At 41.6% G+C, this 13,865-nt stretch overlaps 2 pseudogenes; both read left to right on the top strand.

The window, feature by feature from the left end:
• Positions 1-337: 337 nt before the first annotated feature.
• Positions 338-1,036, top strand: LOC101439356 (forkhead box protein O4 pseudogene; annotated as a pseudogene).
• A 191-nt stretch (positions 1,037-1,227) lies between these two features.
• Positions 1,228-5,691, top strand: LOC131280708 (serine/arginine-rich splicing factor 10 pseudogene; annotated as a pseudogene).
• Positions 5,692-13,865: the final 8,174 nt, after the last annotated feature.

Here is a 13,865-nt window from a genome sequence, read left to right as displayed (position 1 = left end):
GCAGGAAGCTGAATGAGTGTTTGGAGAAAAAGCGTCTTCACTGGGCGAGGGGTGTGTGGGTTACAGGTGGTGCCTGGGAAAGAGCTCCGAGGCTCTAGTCAGGGAGAGGATCTGAGAACTGTGTGGAAAGGACAGCCTGGAGGCCAGCGTCCTGGGGCGAGTGGGAATTTCGCGACTTTCCAAGGACTGGCAGGAACGTGCCCCCTTAGCCCTCGATGCTTCCCCATGGGGCGGGGGAGGGGGGGGTAGAGTGCGGGGGGGGGGGGGCGTGGGAAGGGTTCGTGAGGGATGTGGCAGGCTCCAAGGAACACTGTGCCGCGGAGACCCGACTCTGCGTATGGATCCAGGGAATGAGAATTCAGCCACAGAGGCTGCCGCGATCACAGGTGTCCATCCCGACTTCGAACGCTGGAGCCGATCGCGCTTCCTCACCGGGTCCCTTTCTCCACCCGAGCTCGCTACTGAGCGGTCCGAGGCGCCCAGGTGGAGCCAGGTGTGAGAGAGACGGTACACACTGAGGGGCGCTCAGACCCAATCCTGTTGCCCTCCCGGTTCCCAGAGCCGGCAGGGGGCTCCTGCCCGCGATCCTGGGGCCTGTAACAGGTCCTCAGAAGGCAGGTTTGCGTTGGAATGTCTGGGGAAATCAGTCATATGCAGAATCCATCAGCCAGGCCATTGCAAGCACCCGGTAGAAGCCACTGATCTTGCCCAAATCTCTAAGTGATTGGTCCGCTCTGTGCCCTATTTCAAGGACAAGGGTGAAGGCAACAGCTTAGCAGGATGGAAGAACTCCATCGCCACACCCTAAACCTGCACAGCAGGTCCATCAAGGTTCCCAACTGGGCTACCTCCAAGAGCTCTTTGTGGATGCTGAACCCAGTGGAAAGCAGCAGCAAGGTCCCTAAGAAGAAACCAGATGTGCTGCAGATTTCACCTGAAGGTGCCACTCAGACCCATTGGCCACTCTGCCAAGTGATCAGGCGACCCTTGCTTTGGAAGCTGTGAGGAAGCCTCTGTGTGGTTTACCTTCCTCTAATAAGCTAGCCCCTGGAGTCTGCCTATGCCTCAAATCCCTCGAGGCCCCAGTCCCCAACAGTCTCATTCCTACCTTGTCTATATCACCATGTCCAGTCATGGCATCCAGTCAAGACCCCAGGAACTCCTGCACTCACACCCTCTGTTGAAGCTGCAAGTCAAGACAGATTGCCTCAGGATCTAGATCTTGATATGTACCTGAAGAACCTTGGCTGTGACATGAATTACATCATCAATGACATCATGGGTGGGGGTGAGGGAGGGACTGGATTTCAACTTTCAGCCAGATCCCACCATTGCTGGCAGCACCCCACTTCAAAGGTGAGCCAGGCTTGTGCGTATACACTCTTTGCCTTTGTCTCCTCCCTAGGAATTTGTCTCCTGCTTTAGAGCTAGGGTGGGGTCTGATCATTTACAGGTGATGAGGAAATGATCAAAATAAAGCTGTTCCATATGGGGAATATGGGGGGGGGGCGGGCTGGGGAGGAATAGGAGGCCGAAAGGGAGAGGGATTATTCTCACTGTGCCAATTAGGGGGTAAGACCCCCTCCCTGAGCCATCCTTGGCTTCCCTCATTTCTTCCCCCTAGGTTTTGTGGCAGGGGCAGGCAATGCTGTTGGAAATGTGGACTCACCAGTGGCCTTACCTCTCCCTTTTGGAGCAGGGCTTTTTGTAGATTCTTACCTGAGCTAGGCTGGGCTAGGTTGAGCCTGGGACTCTTATGCAGTGGCTCCTTGGGCCAGTGGTGTAGGGTGGGGAGAAAGGGGAATGGGCGAGATTTGGAAGGGCCAAGGTCTGAGAACTGGAATGGTTAGTCAGGTCAAATCAGCCATTGGAAGTCTGCAGATAAGAGAAAGGCTTTTTATAAACCTTTAAAGAAACATAAACACAGATACAGAGATTTTTAACAGTGGCAAGGTGCTAGCAATGGGGAGAAAGCATTTCTTTCTGAAGGCTTTGCCATAGTGGCATGATGCAAAACATGCAAAAAATTTTATGTAGTAAAATACTAGGGAGGATGCAGGGGAACATGGAGAGAGAACTTAAGACCAAAAGAGAGAAGGAAAGCCAGAAGGAGACCCAGTGGGGAAAGAGTGAATAAGGGGAAGAACTCCCATCTGGAGAATAGCTAGAAAAAGGTCTGTGAAAAGTGGTTGGTGTTTCCCTAAGGAAAAAATAAGCTAGGTCCCCTCATTCTCTCATGCTGTGCCTGGGCGTATCTTGTATGACTCAGTGTGGGTTAGTGCTACATGGGGAGAGTGCATTGAAGGCTTGGAATTAGTTTGGGGTCTGGCAAGGGGCTGCGGATAGTGAAGAGAAAGGGGGAAGGATTTAGGGTAGTAAAGTTAATTACTGAGACCTCCCTGCTTAAGGCCTCTAACAGCTGTCCCTGCTCTTCTTCCTCTTCCCTGACTACAGGGGTTACATGGAAACATGTGTGGTGGCAAGTGGGGAGATGGGGAGGTGGGGGGTGGGAAGGGGAGAAACAGGGAAGGAGGAACCAGAGAGCTTGGTTGAGGGTCTGGGAAATGAGCAGGGATTTGGGGGGGGGTCGTGGATATGGGAATAAGGTTTACTAGTGCCATCTGGGGCTCCTTCTCCACTACAGCCCCTAAAGTAGCTCCTCTCCCCTTCCCCTTCCTGATCCCCTCTGCATTGTCCCCCACCCCATCCCATCTGCATTGCTCCCATCCCCACCCCACTGTGGGTTCCCATCATTTCCTGTGTCAGTGCCTGGCCTACCCAGATTACATCATGTGCTAGATTGTATTGGTGAAGTATGTCAAATCAATAGATGAATAAATTCAATAAATACCTGTAACTAGCAAAAACAGAAAGGAAAAAAGAAGATAAAGATGTCAATTCTATCCAAACTGATAAAAATTCCAAAAGCTTTCTCTACAGAATGGGAAAAGTCAATTATCCAATTTATCTGGAAGGGTAAGGGCCCCTGAAGAGCCAAAAATATCTTTAAAAAGAAAAACAAAGTTGGAGGATTTGTGCTTTCAGACTTGAAAGCATATTACTTAGCTACAGTGGTGAAACGAACAAACAAACAAACAAAAAACCACAGCATGGTACTGACATAAAGATACAGATTGACCAATGGAATAGATTTGAGAGTTTGGAAATAAACCCTCTCATCTATGGTCAAATGATTTTTTACAGGCTACCCACCCAGCTGGGTCAGAACAGTCTACTCAACAAATGGTGCTAGGAGAACTGGATATCCATATTTACAAGAAAGAAATATGACCCCTATCTCACACCTTACACAAAAATTACCTCAAAACAGATCAAGGGTTTAAATATAAAATCAACAACCATAAAACTCATAGAAGAAAATATAGGGAAACATCTTCAAGATATTGTGGTAGGTGGTGGTTTCTTGGACTTTACACCCAAAGCACAAGCAATGAAAGAAAAAACATAATTGGGACCTCCTCAAAATTAAACACTTTCAGCTTTAAATGACTTTGTTAAGAATATGAAAAAGGAGCCTAATGAATGGGAGAAAATTTTCAGAAACCACATATCTGACAAGGGTTTGATTTCCATTTTATATAAAGAGATCACACAACTCAGCAACAAAAAGACAACCCAATCAAAAAATGGGTCAAAGACTTGAAAAAACATTTCTCAAAAGAGGCATACAAATGGCCAAAAAGCACATGAAAAGATGCTCAACATCACATCTTACAGAGTGCCCGTTATTTAAAAAAACAAAACTAAAAGTACTGGAGATGATATACAGAAATAGGAACACTCCACTGCTGGTGGGGATGTAAAATGGTGCAGCCTCTGTGGAAGACAGTTTGGTGGTCTTCAGAAAGCTAAATATGGAACTTTCATATGATCTGGCAATCCTGCTACTAGGAATATATTCAGAAGAACTGAAAGCAAGGACACAAATACTTGCACAGCGATATTCATAGCAGCATTATTCATAATTGCTAAAAGATGGAAACAGTGCCCATCAACCCATGAATGGATAAACAAAATGTGACATGTACATATGGAATACTATTCAGCTGTAAAAAGAAATGAAGGTGGGAAGCACATGACAACATGCATGAACCTTGAGAATATTATGTTGAGTGAAATAAGCCAGACACAAAAGAACAAATATTGTATGGTCTCACTGATATGAATTAAATACAATGAGTAAACTTATGGAGTTAAACTATAGAATACAGGTTAGTAAGAGACAGAATGTGGGTTGAGAAGGGGGGGGGCTGATACTGAATGTATGTAGAATGTTTAAATATGATTGATTGTAGATATTTGGAAATGGACAGAATTGATGGTAGATTATAAATGAATATAACACTGCTGATTTATAAATATGATTGTCACTGTAGTCAAGGGAGGTTAATATTAATTGAAAGATAGCTAGTAATCCAGGGACTGTATAACATAGTGATTTTTGTGGTAAATCAGGATTGTGGTCAATAACATAAATACAGGAATATTCCTCTATTACAAGGTGTTAAGAATATGGTGATGGTATGGGATACGTGGGAAAAATACAATTAATGTAACTTATAGACTATAGTTAACAATAATATTGTAATATTTTTATAGCAAAGGCAAAAAAGTACAATATAAATACTAAAGGTTAAAAAATAAATTAAAAAAGAGAATATGGGACCTTTAGGCCATGTGTGTCTGAGGATCCACCAAAGGAGCCATGGACAGCTTACTGAGCTGGCCCATTCTGTCCTGCTCTCTGCACTGCCCCCAACATGTCTCTGTTCATGAGGAACATGGCCAACAACACCAGGTCTGAAGATTTACATTGTGAATTTCGTCATTATGGTCCTATAGTTGATGTGTCTGTTCTACTTGATTTCTACACCGCCGTCCAAGAGGATTTGCTTATGTTTGATTTGAAAATATTCGTGATACTTAAGATGCATTACATAATTTGGACAGAAAATGAATCTGTGGATGTCAAATTGAAATATAGTTTGCACAAGGGGATTGGAAGACACCAAATCATATGAAAGCCAAGGAAGGGAGGAATGTATACAGTTCTTCAGGCTATGATTATATGACAGATATAGACATTCTAGAAGCTGGAGTTACCAAAGGAGGAGATCAAGAAGTCAGTCTTTTGATTACAACTACAGAAGTTCTTATAGTCCTAGAAACAGTAGACTGACTGGAAGACTGTGACATAGCAGAAGACATTCCTACAATGATAGATTCAAACACTGAAATAGATTTATTTCAAAATTTAAATCCAACTCAAGATCATGGTTCAAGTCCCAGGCCAAGAAGGAAATGAAGGCTAAATCCCATTCTAGGTCTCACACCAAAACTAGAGGCACCTCTAAAACAGATTCTGAAACACACTGTAAGCCTGGCTCAAGATGTGAAAACAAATCAAGGAAAAAAGAACCACCTAGATCCAAATGTTAGTCAAGATCACAGTCTAGGTCTAGGTCAAAATCTAGATCAAGGTCTTGGACTAGTTCTAAATCCATGGCCACTAATAGCTTAAACCATGATTTTTTAGGCATGTACCATTCATTTACTCATAGTTTGGTTTACTTAAATTATCAGGAATACAACATTGCAATGATGCTTAAAACAAAAACAAACAAAAAACACTTGTTAGTTTTCCCTGTACCAGGCAATGGTTATAATTAAAATGATATGCTGTTGAGAAGCTACTCTTAAGAGTCCAGTTAATTTTAAAGGGTAACTACCAATTTTGGGTGTGTCTGTATATTTTTGTAAAGATTCTCTTTTTTTTTTAAAGATTTATTTTTATTTATTTAATTCCCCTCCCCTCCCCCGGTTGTCTGTTCTGTGTCTTGTTTCTTTGTCCGCTTCTGTTGTCGTCAGCAGCACGGGAAGTGTGGGTGGCGCCATTCCTCGGCAGGCTGCTCCCTCCTTCGCGCTGGGCGGCTCTCCTTACGGGTGCACTCCTTGCGCCTGGGGCTCACCTACGCGGGGGACACCCCTGTGGGGCACAGCACTCCTTGCGCGCATCAGCACTGCACATGGGCCAGCTCCACACAGGTCAGGGAGGCCCGGGGTTTGAACCACGGACCTCCCATGTGGTAGACGGACGCCCTAACCACTGGGCCAAAGTCTGTTTCCCAAGATTCTCATTTTTTATGCTTGAAGTATTGGTGAAAAGATGTTAGTAGATGATAATTTACAACATTATTTTATTCAAGATAAACTTTCATATCCTTATTTGATATGAAAATATCTGTTAACCTACAAATGTAGCTTATTAATAAGATAGAATGATACAGAAGTAAAGTTGTAGCTACAGTACGACACTGAATGCTCAGACACATTTAGGTTCAGGGTGGACCTGTAATGTCTTGTCAAAATGTCTAGGCCCATTAGAATAGTTTACTTATGAAGCAGTGTGGAATAGTTCCTTTGTTAACCCCCACTTCCTTGGGGAATGATGCCAAGAGGGTTAAGTAGCATTTTCGTGGAAATTGAGTTTTTGAGTGAAACATAGAGCCTTCACTACCTTTTTTCTGATTTCTCTGAAGATCTGAAATATAAAAACATCAGGAGAACTCACCTTGTATTTGAGCAGGTCTTTGATGACAAAAGTTATTTTAGGGGGGAAAGAATGCTGTTTTCTGGTTATTCTAAATTTTAAGGAGCATTGTTGACCATCAAAGTAGGTTTTGTTTGTGTGTGTGCATAGGGTAAAATAACTTAATTTTGATGCTTATAGCATTTAGTTGGAGTGTGCATATGTATCAAAATCTGCCTACCTCTTTATGAGGGAGGGCTTGTTCTTCACACCTCAGTTTATGTGAGGCAAGTCGAAAGACAACACTCCCATTACTTGGTGATTCTGTGGTGCCATGACATTTTAAATAATTTGAGGGAAAGGATTAGTCAATTTTAAGCAATTTTAAGCAAGAATCACATCTTTTGAGTTTTTGGTTGATTATCAGTGTAAATTGATATTACTGTATTTGGCAGTACCTGGCTAAAAATGAGAAAAATGATACCTTTAACCATTTATTTCTCTGAAAGATCATTTTGGGGACAAAAAAAAAGGTAACTTGACATTTCCAATTTCATTTCATTATAAAAGCTAGCATCTTTAAAAATTTGAGATTGCTCACTTGCAGATATAAGTAAGAAATACTATTATATATATACATTGCTGTGGTCTAGGACTCCTGTGAAGAAAAGCTGAATAATTAGGGGGGGGGGAAAAAAAAAAAAAAAGAAAAAAATAGGATGTGGAATTTTTTCAAGTCAACATTCTTTATCTAAGTTCTTTATCTAACTTTATCCAAGTTCTTTATCTATCCTTTAAACTCATCGCTATATGCCATTCCCTAGTAAGGGACCATGACATTATATTGGGCTTCAAATTTCGGGGAGTTCTGGATCACAGAGTGTTTCAACAATGGCAATGGAGGGATACTGGTATGGGATACCAATGACAGGTGATATATGACTGACAGGGAGCTGTACAGAACATATGTCCAGGGTGCATGGTAATGTTTGGATATACTCATAGTGGCAACAATTAAAAACCACAGTAGGGGGGGTACTGGGTTCCTGGCCAGTGGTGCTCTGTCGTGGTCCCTAGGGGAGCAGCGACAGTCTCCCAGGTACAGTGGTGGGGACCGGGAGGGAGTGAGGGTTCAACAGTGAGCCCCAGATGCTAATGACTATGCTTGTGAGCTGATAAACCCAAAATAAGAACAAGGCCTAGAGCAACTTTGTGCCTGGGAATTTCCTTCTGTCAGCCTTCATGTTACTCAAATGTGGCCAGTCTCGAAGCCAAACTCAGCATGTAAATGCAATGCCTTCCCCCCAGCGCGGGACATGACACCCAGGGATGAGCCTCCCTGGCAACGAGGGACCACTATCAACTACCAACTGATGATGCAACTGGAAAATGACCTTATACGGAAGGTTCAATGCGGATCAGCAGAATATCCATGTCTACATAAAATACCATGACTTTAAAATGCTGTTTGACCTAAAGTAAGGGGGAAATGGAAAGGAGAAATGAGTTTATATGGCTACGAGTTTCTAAAAAAGAGTCTGGAGGCTGGCAGAAGGTTTGCCCTCATGCACAACTGAGCAGAGTCAGAGAGACAGATAAAGCAGATACAACCCCCAGATATTGGTTCCTTTGAGGGCTAAAGAGACCCATGGGAGTTATGGTCATGGCCGATGGGATTAACTACCAGGGCAGATGGCCCCTCTTTGGAAATGGTGTTTATGTGTGATGAATCTGGACTCAGATGGGATCTCCCTTCATAAGACTTTCATGCTAATGTGCTGGAGGTGCAGTTAATGTTGGGGTTTAAGATATATTTAGGGGATTTGAATCTCTGGACTGACAATGTGATAGCCAGATCCTGAGCCTCAACAGACTCCAGCACCTACAATCTGATTTATTGGACTTACCACACTCAGCTAAGATGGAGTTGAAGAAGGACAACCACCACACCATGGAGCCTAGAGTGATTACAACTGAAAATGGGAGGATTGCATCCAGCATCCAGGTGGAATCTGACCCTCCTCTTGACATAGAGGTGCAATGGACACAACCAATCCAATGTCCACATAGAAGAGGTGGCATTGGATTGGGAAAAGTGGACATAATGGACAAAGGGTATGGGGAAAGGCAGGAAGAGATGAGAGGTGGAGGCGTCTTCGGGACATGGAGCTGCCCTGGATGGTGCTTCAGAGGTAATCACCGGACATTGTAAATCCTCACAGGGCCCACTTGATGGAATAGAGGAGAGTATGGGCCATGATGTGAACCAATGTATATGAGGTGCAGAGGTGCCCAAAGATGTACTTACCAAATCCAATGGATGTGTCATGATGATGGGAACGAGTGTTGTTGGGGGGGGGGGGGGAGAGGGGGGGTGAGGGGGTGGGGTTGAATGGGACCTCACATATATATTTTTAATGTAATATTATTACAAAGTCAATAAAAAATAAAAAAATTAAAAAAAAAAATAAGTAAGAAATACTGTGGGAAAACAATTCCTTTTAGAGGATTACTTTTTTTATTTTTGGTTTTAGTATTCTAGGCCTGCCTGTAAAGAACAAAAGATGGTTTTAAAATACTGTTTGTGGAATGTGTTTAAAGGATTGATTCTAGAACCTTTGTATATTTGATAGTATTTTTAAATTTCTTTACTGTTTGCAGTTAATGTTCATGTTTTGTTATACAATCATTTATATGCATATTACTTTAATTTTTTTAGATTATCCTGCATGTATAGTTTAAACAACAATAAGTATTTAAAACTGTAGCAGTAGTTTACAATTCTAGCAAAGAGGAAAGTTGTGGAGTTAAAATTCATATTTTCTCTCTTATAGAAACTTGTAAAAAGGTAGTTTTATATGTTCTTTTTAACAAATACTATGTAACCTTTAAGACATCGATGTTTGGATCAAAACAAGACCCAACTTATTTTCTTCTTGCTGTAAATTAAACAAACATGCTATAATAAAAGCAAAATGAAGGAAAAAAAGAATATGAGAACATGGAATTTAGTATTATGAGATAAAATGATCAAGCATTTTTTTCCTTCATTTTCTTCATTAATAAGGAGACCTTGGTCATGTCATTTAACCAATCTGTGTTCATTTACTTATCTTTCTGAACGCTGGATAAACAATTGAGTTTGCTTTTAGGATTAAATAAGATAAATGTGCCTGGACAGAATTTTTTTTTTTTTTTGAGGTACTAGGCCAGGGATTACATCGGGACCTTGCAAGATCAACCCCTGAGCCACATCAGCAACCCTGAGTTGATTTATTCTTCTGTTTGCTTGTTGTTGGTTTTTTGTTTGTTTTTAGGAGACACTGGGAACCAAACCCAGGACCTCTCATGTGGGAAGAAGGTGCTAACCATTTGAGCCAAATCCACTCCCAGAATTTTCTTAAAGTAATGCTTCCATAATTAAACTGCCTTTTGTCTATTTTATTTTTTGATGTTGAAATAAATTTTATTTAAAAAAATTAATTTATTAAAAAAAAAGAGAGGTGATAACAGATTGGTCCAGGGTTACAAAAGTGGAGGTAGTAAGATATAGTTGGATTCTGGTATATTTTGAAAGCAGAGCCAAAGAGATTTCCTGACATGGAATGCAGGGAAGATACAGGTGTCAGGGAAGAGTCCAAACTCTTTGGCCTGAACAAATGAAAGGATAGAAATGCTATTTACTGAAATGAGAAAAACTAGAGAGAATAAATTTGAAAACATTTGAGTTCAATTTTGCATGTATTAAGTTTAGAAGTCTTCAATATCCAAGTGTTGTTGAATCAGCAATTGGATATATGCATCTAGAATTAAGACATACGTGTTGGAGATAAAATTTGGGAATTGTCATCATTTAAATGGTATTTAAAACCATGAGCCTAGATGAAATCACTAAGAAGTAGAGAGAAGAGAACTCAGTAAAGGTAATTGAGAAATAACAAACAATGAGGGAAGAGGAAAACCAGGAGCTTGTGGTAGTCCTGCAAGGCAAGGGAAGAAAGTATTTCTAGTAGGAGGATTGATCAATTGTGTCAGTGCCCCTATGAAAACTGATAACTGACCATTGTACTCAACAATGTAAAAGATGCCTTCAACCTTGACAAGAGCAGCTTCTGTGAAATGCTAGAAATGAAAGCCTGACTAGAGTAAGTTTAAGAGAGAATGGGAAGAAAAGAATTGGAGAGAGCAAGTATAAAACATTTTCATGGACTTTTGCTATTAAGGGGAACCAAGAAAAGAAACAGTGGTTGGAGGAGTAGTTAAGGTATTTTTAAGAGGAAAAACTCTGGGAAAGCAGATGTGGCTCAGGCAACTGGGCTCCCACCTACCACATTGAAAGTTGTGGTTTGGATCTGTGTGCCTCCTGGAGAAAACAGTGAGCTGACATGAAGGACAGATGCCATGAGATGATGCAACAAGACATGTAGAGAGGAAAAACATGAGAGATAACAACAAAGCAGGGAGCAGAGGTGACTCATGTGATTAGACACCTCCCTCCCACAACAGGTGTCTATCACTGAGTTTAATACCAGAAATGAGATATTTAACACATATATCAAGAGAATCAAAGTTAGAGTATTTTCCAGAATGTAAACCATCTTGATATATGTGTTAAATATCTCAGAATAATGCTTTTGAGAAAAAAACATGAGTTCTATCCCATAACAAAGCATGAATCAAGAGAGTCAAGGTTATTTTCCATACAACTAACAAGTGGCAGAGGTTTGAACCCAAATCTCCAGCCCCATATTCAGAATTCTTTCCACTACACCACAATAGAGAAGGCCTTTGTGTCATTCACTATCATGTACTTGGCAAATAGTCATCAAGTTCTGTCTAGGTCACATTGTTTCAGAGCACACCTGACTTCGTAGGAAATTTATTTCAACATACTGAGTGTCTTTCTAATGTGTGTCAGGTACAAAGCTGATGGGGATAGCGGAAGGAGGAATATAAAAGTGATAGAAGAAATTATAACATTGAGGTGGAGAAAGTGGCCACAGTAGTTGCTGAGGGTAGGGAGAGGGAAGAAAAGATGTGATGTGGGGGCATTCTGGGGACTTTGAGTTGTCCTAAATGATATTGCAGGGTCAGATGCTGGACTTTATACATCCTGCCACAACCCACTGAATGTACTGGGGAAGAGTATGAACTACAGGGTAAACTATTATCCATGTGGTGCAGCAATGCTCCCGAATGTGTTCACCGAGTGCGATGAGTGTGCCACAATGATGGGGGAGGTTGTTGGTGTTGGAGGAGTAGGGTGGGAGGTATACAGGAACCTTTTTTTTTTTTTTTTTTTTAAGATTTATTTATTTAATTCCCCCCCATCCCCTGGTTGTCTGTTCTCTGTGTCTCTTTGCTGCGTCTTGTTTCTTTGTCCACTTCTGTTGTTGTCAGCGGCACGGGAAGTGTGGGCGGCTCCATTCCTGGGCAGGCTGCACTTTCTTTCGCGCTGGGCGGCTCTCCTTACGGGTGCACTCCTTGTGCGTGGGGCTCCCCTGCGCGGGGGACACCCCTGCGTGGCAGGGCACTCCTTGCGCGCATCAGCACTGCGCATGGGCCAGCTCCACACCCATCAAGGAGGCCCCGGGTTTGAACCGTGGACCTCCCATGTGGTAGACGGATGCCCTAACCACTGGGCCAAGTCCGTTTCCCTCTTATGTTTTTTAATGTAATATTTTTTGAGATGTATATATCTTCCAAAAAATACAATTTACAAAAATGATGGAGGTGGGGGATGGGAGTGGGTTATATGGGAACCTCTTACGTTTTAATGTAATGTTCTTTGTGATCTATTAACTTTAATAAAAATAAATTTTTTTTGAAAACAAAAAAACATATTACTTTCTCTACAGAAGCTTACAATTTGGTGAAACATACACAAATAACAGAATAAATAAAATAAGTATCCTACTGGACAGCTCTAATGATGAAAGTATTTCCTTAAATTGAGGCACACACTCTTTTTTTAGGCAAACTCCACCAATTGCTTCTACCCTTTCCGAAGTGATTTAAATTTACTCTTTAGGGAATATGGATGAATCATATCCTTTCCCACTGATATAAAGCTATTCTAACTACAGTCCTGGAATAAATAATACCTACCCTGTAAACTAATATATTGCAGATGTTTACTAAATGGTATTTTATTGCTGTTCCTGTTAATTAATCAATTAATGCTATAAAGTAGAAGTGGAGTGCTTTCCCAACTCTTCTCCACATATCCAAATCTTATCTTACCTTTAAGACCACAGTTCCAGGCAGACTTCCTCATAGATTCCCAGTGTGACGATTGCCTATTCCTGACTTAATATACAAACTTTAGCATTGCCTTACAAATTCTACCTTGCTCTGTTCTCTGATTATTATATATATGTCTCATTTTTCTCATCAAATTGTAAGCTTTCTGATCATGTAATATGGTAGAAGAAAAATGAATTGGTATAAAGAGACTAGAGGAAGGGAAACCAGCACAGAGACAAATTAAAATAGCTCTGATAGGAGAAGATTAGAATGAAGACTGGGGCAATGGCATTGCAAAGAGAAGAGATGGATTTGAGAAACACTTTAGGAGTAGAATTGACAAGGTTGGGCCACAGATTAAATGTGATACAGAGTAGGGATAGTCAAAGAGGATTCTAAGGTATCTAAAAAAAAAAAAAAGGTGGGAAGTGGATTTGGCTCAACTGATAAGAGTGTCTGTCCGCCTATCACATGGGAGGTCCAGGGTTCAAACCCAGGGCCTCCTGACCCAAGTGGTAAGCTGGCGTACACGCAGTGCTGATGTGTGCAAGGAGTGCCATGCCATGCAGGGATGTGCCCCATGTAGGGGAGCCCATGCACAAGGAGTGCACCCCATAAGGAGAGCTGCCCTGCGCAAAAAAAGTGCAGCCTGCCCAGGAGTGGTGCTGCATGCACAGAGAGCTGATGCAGCAAGATGATGCAACAAAAAAGAGATGCAGTTTTCCAGTGCCACTGACAAGAATACAAGTGGACACAGAAGAACACACAGTGAATGGACACAGAGAGCAGACAACTGGGGGGGGGGGGGGAAGGGGAGAGAAATTAAAAAATAATAATATTAAAAAAGAAGAGACCTTAGATTAAAAAAAAAAAGAGAGAGATGACTAGGTAATGCTTCTATTACCCAAAAGAGGGAGTAAAAGAAAAGGAGGAGATTAGGAACTGCGGATGAGTAGAGGGTGTGGACAAAAAGTATTTTAGAAATGTTAAATCTTTCACAGGTAGGCACAAATACGCATTAAAAATAGAAAAAAAAGATCTAGGATATTGAATTTTCTTAGTTAGAGGT

Source organism: Dasypus novemcinctus, chromosome 12 (assembly GCF_030445035.2).
Source record: "Dasypus novemcinctus isolate mDasNov1 chromosome 12, mDasNov1.1.hap2, whole genome shotgun sequence".
NCBI lineage: Eukaryota > Metazoa > Chordata > Mammalia > Cingulata > Dasypodidae > Dasypus > Dasypus novemcinctus.
The sequence above is the reverse complement of the archived record's forward strand: the minus strand, read 5'-3'. Positions and strand labels throughout refer to the sequence as shown.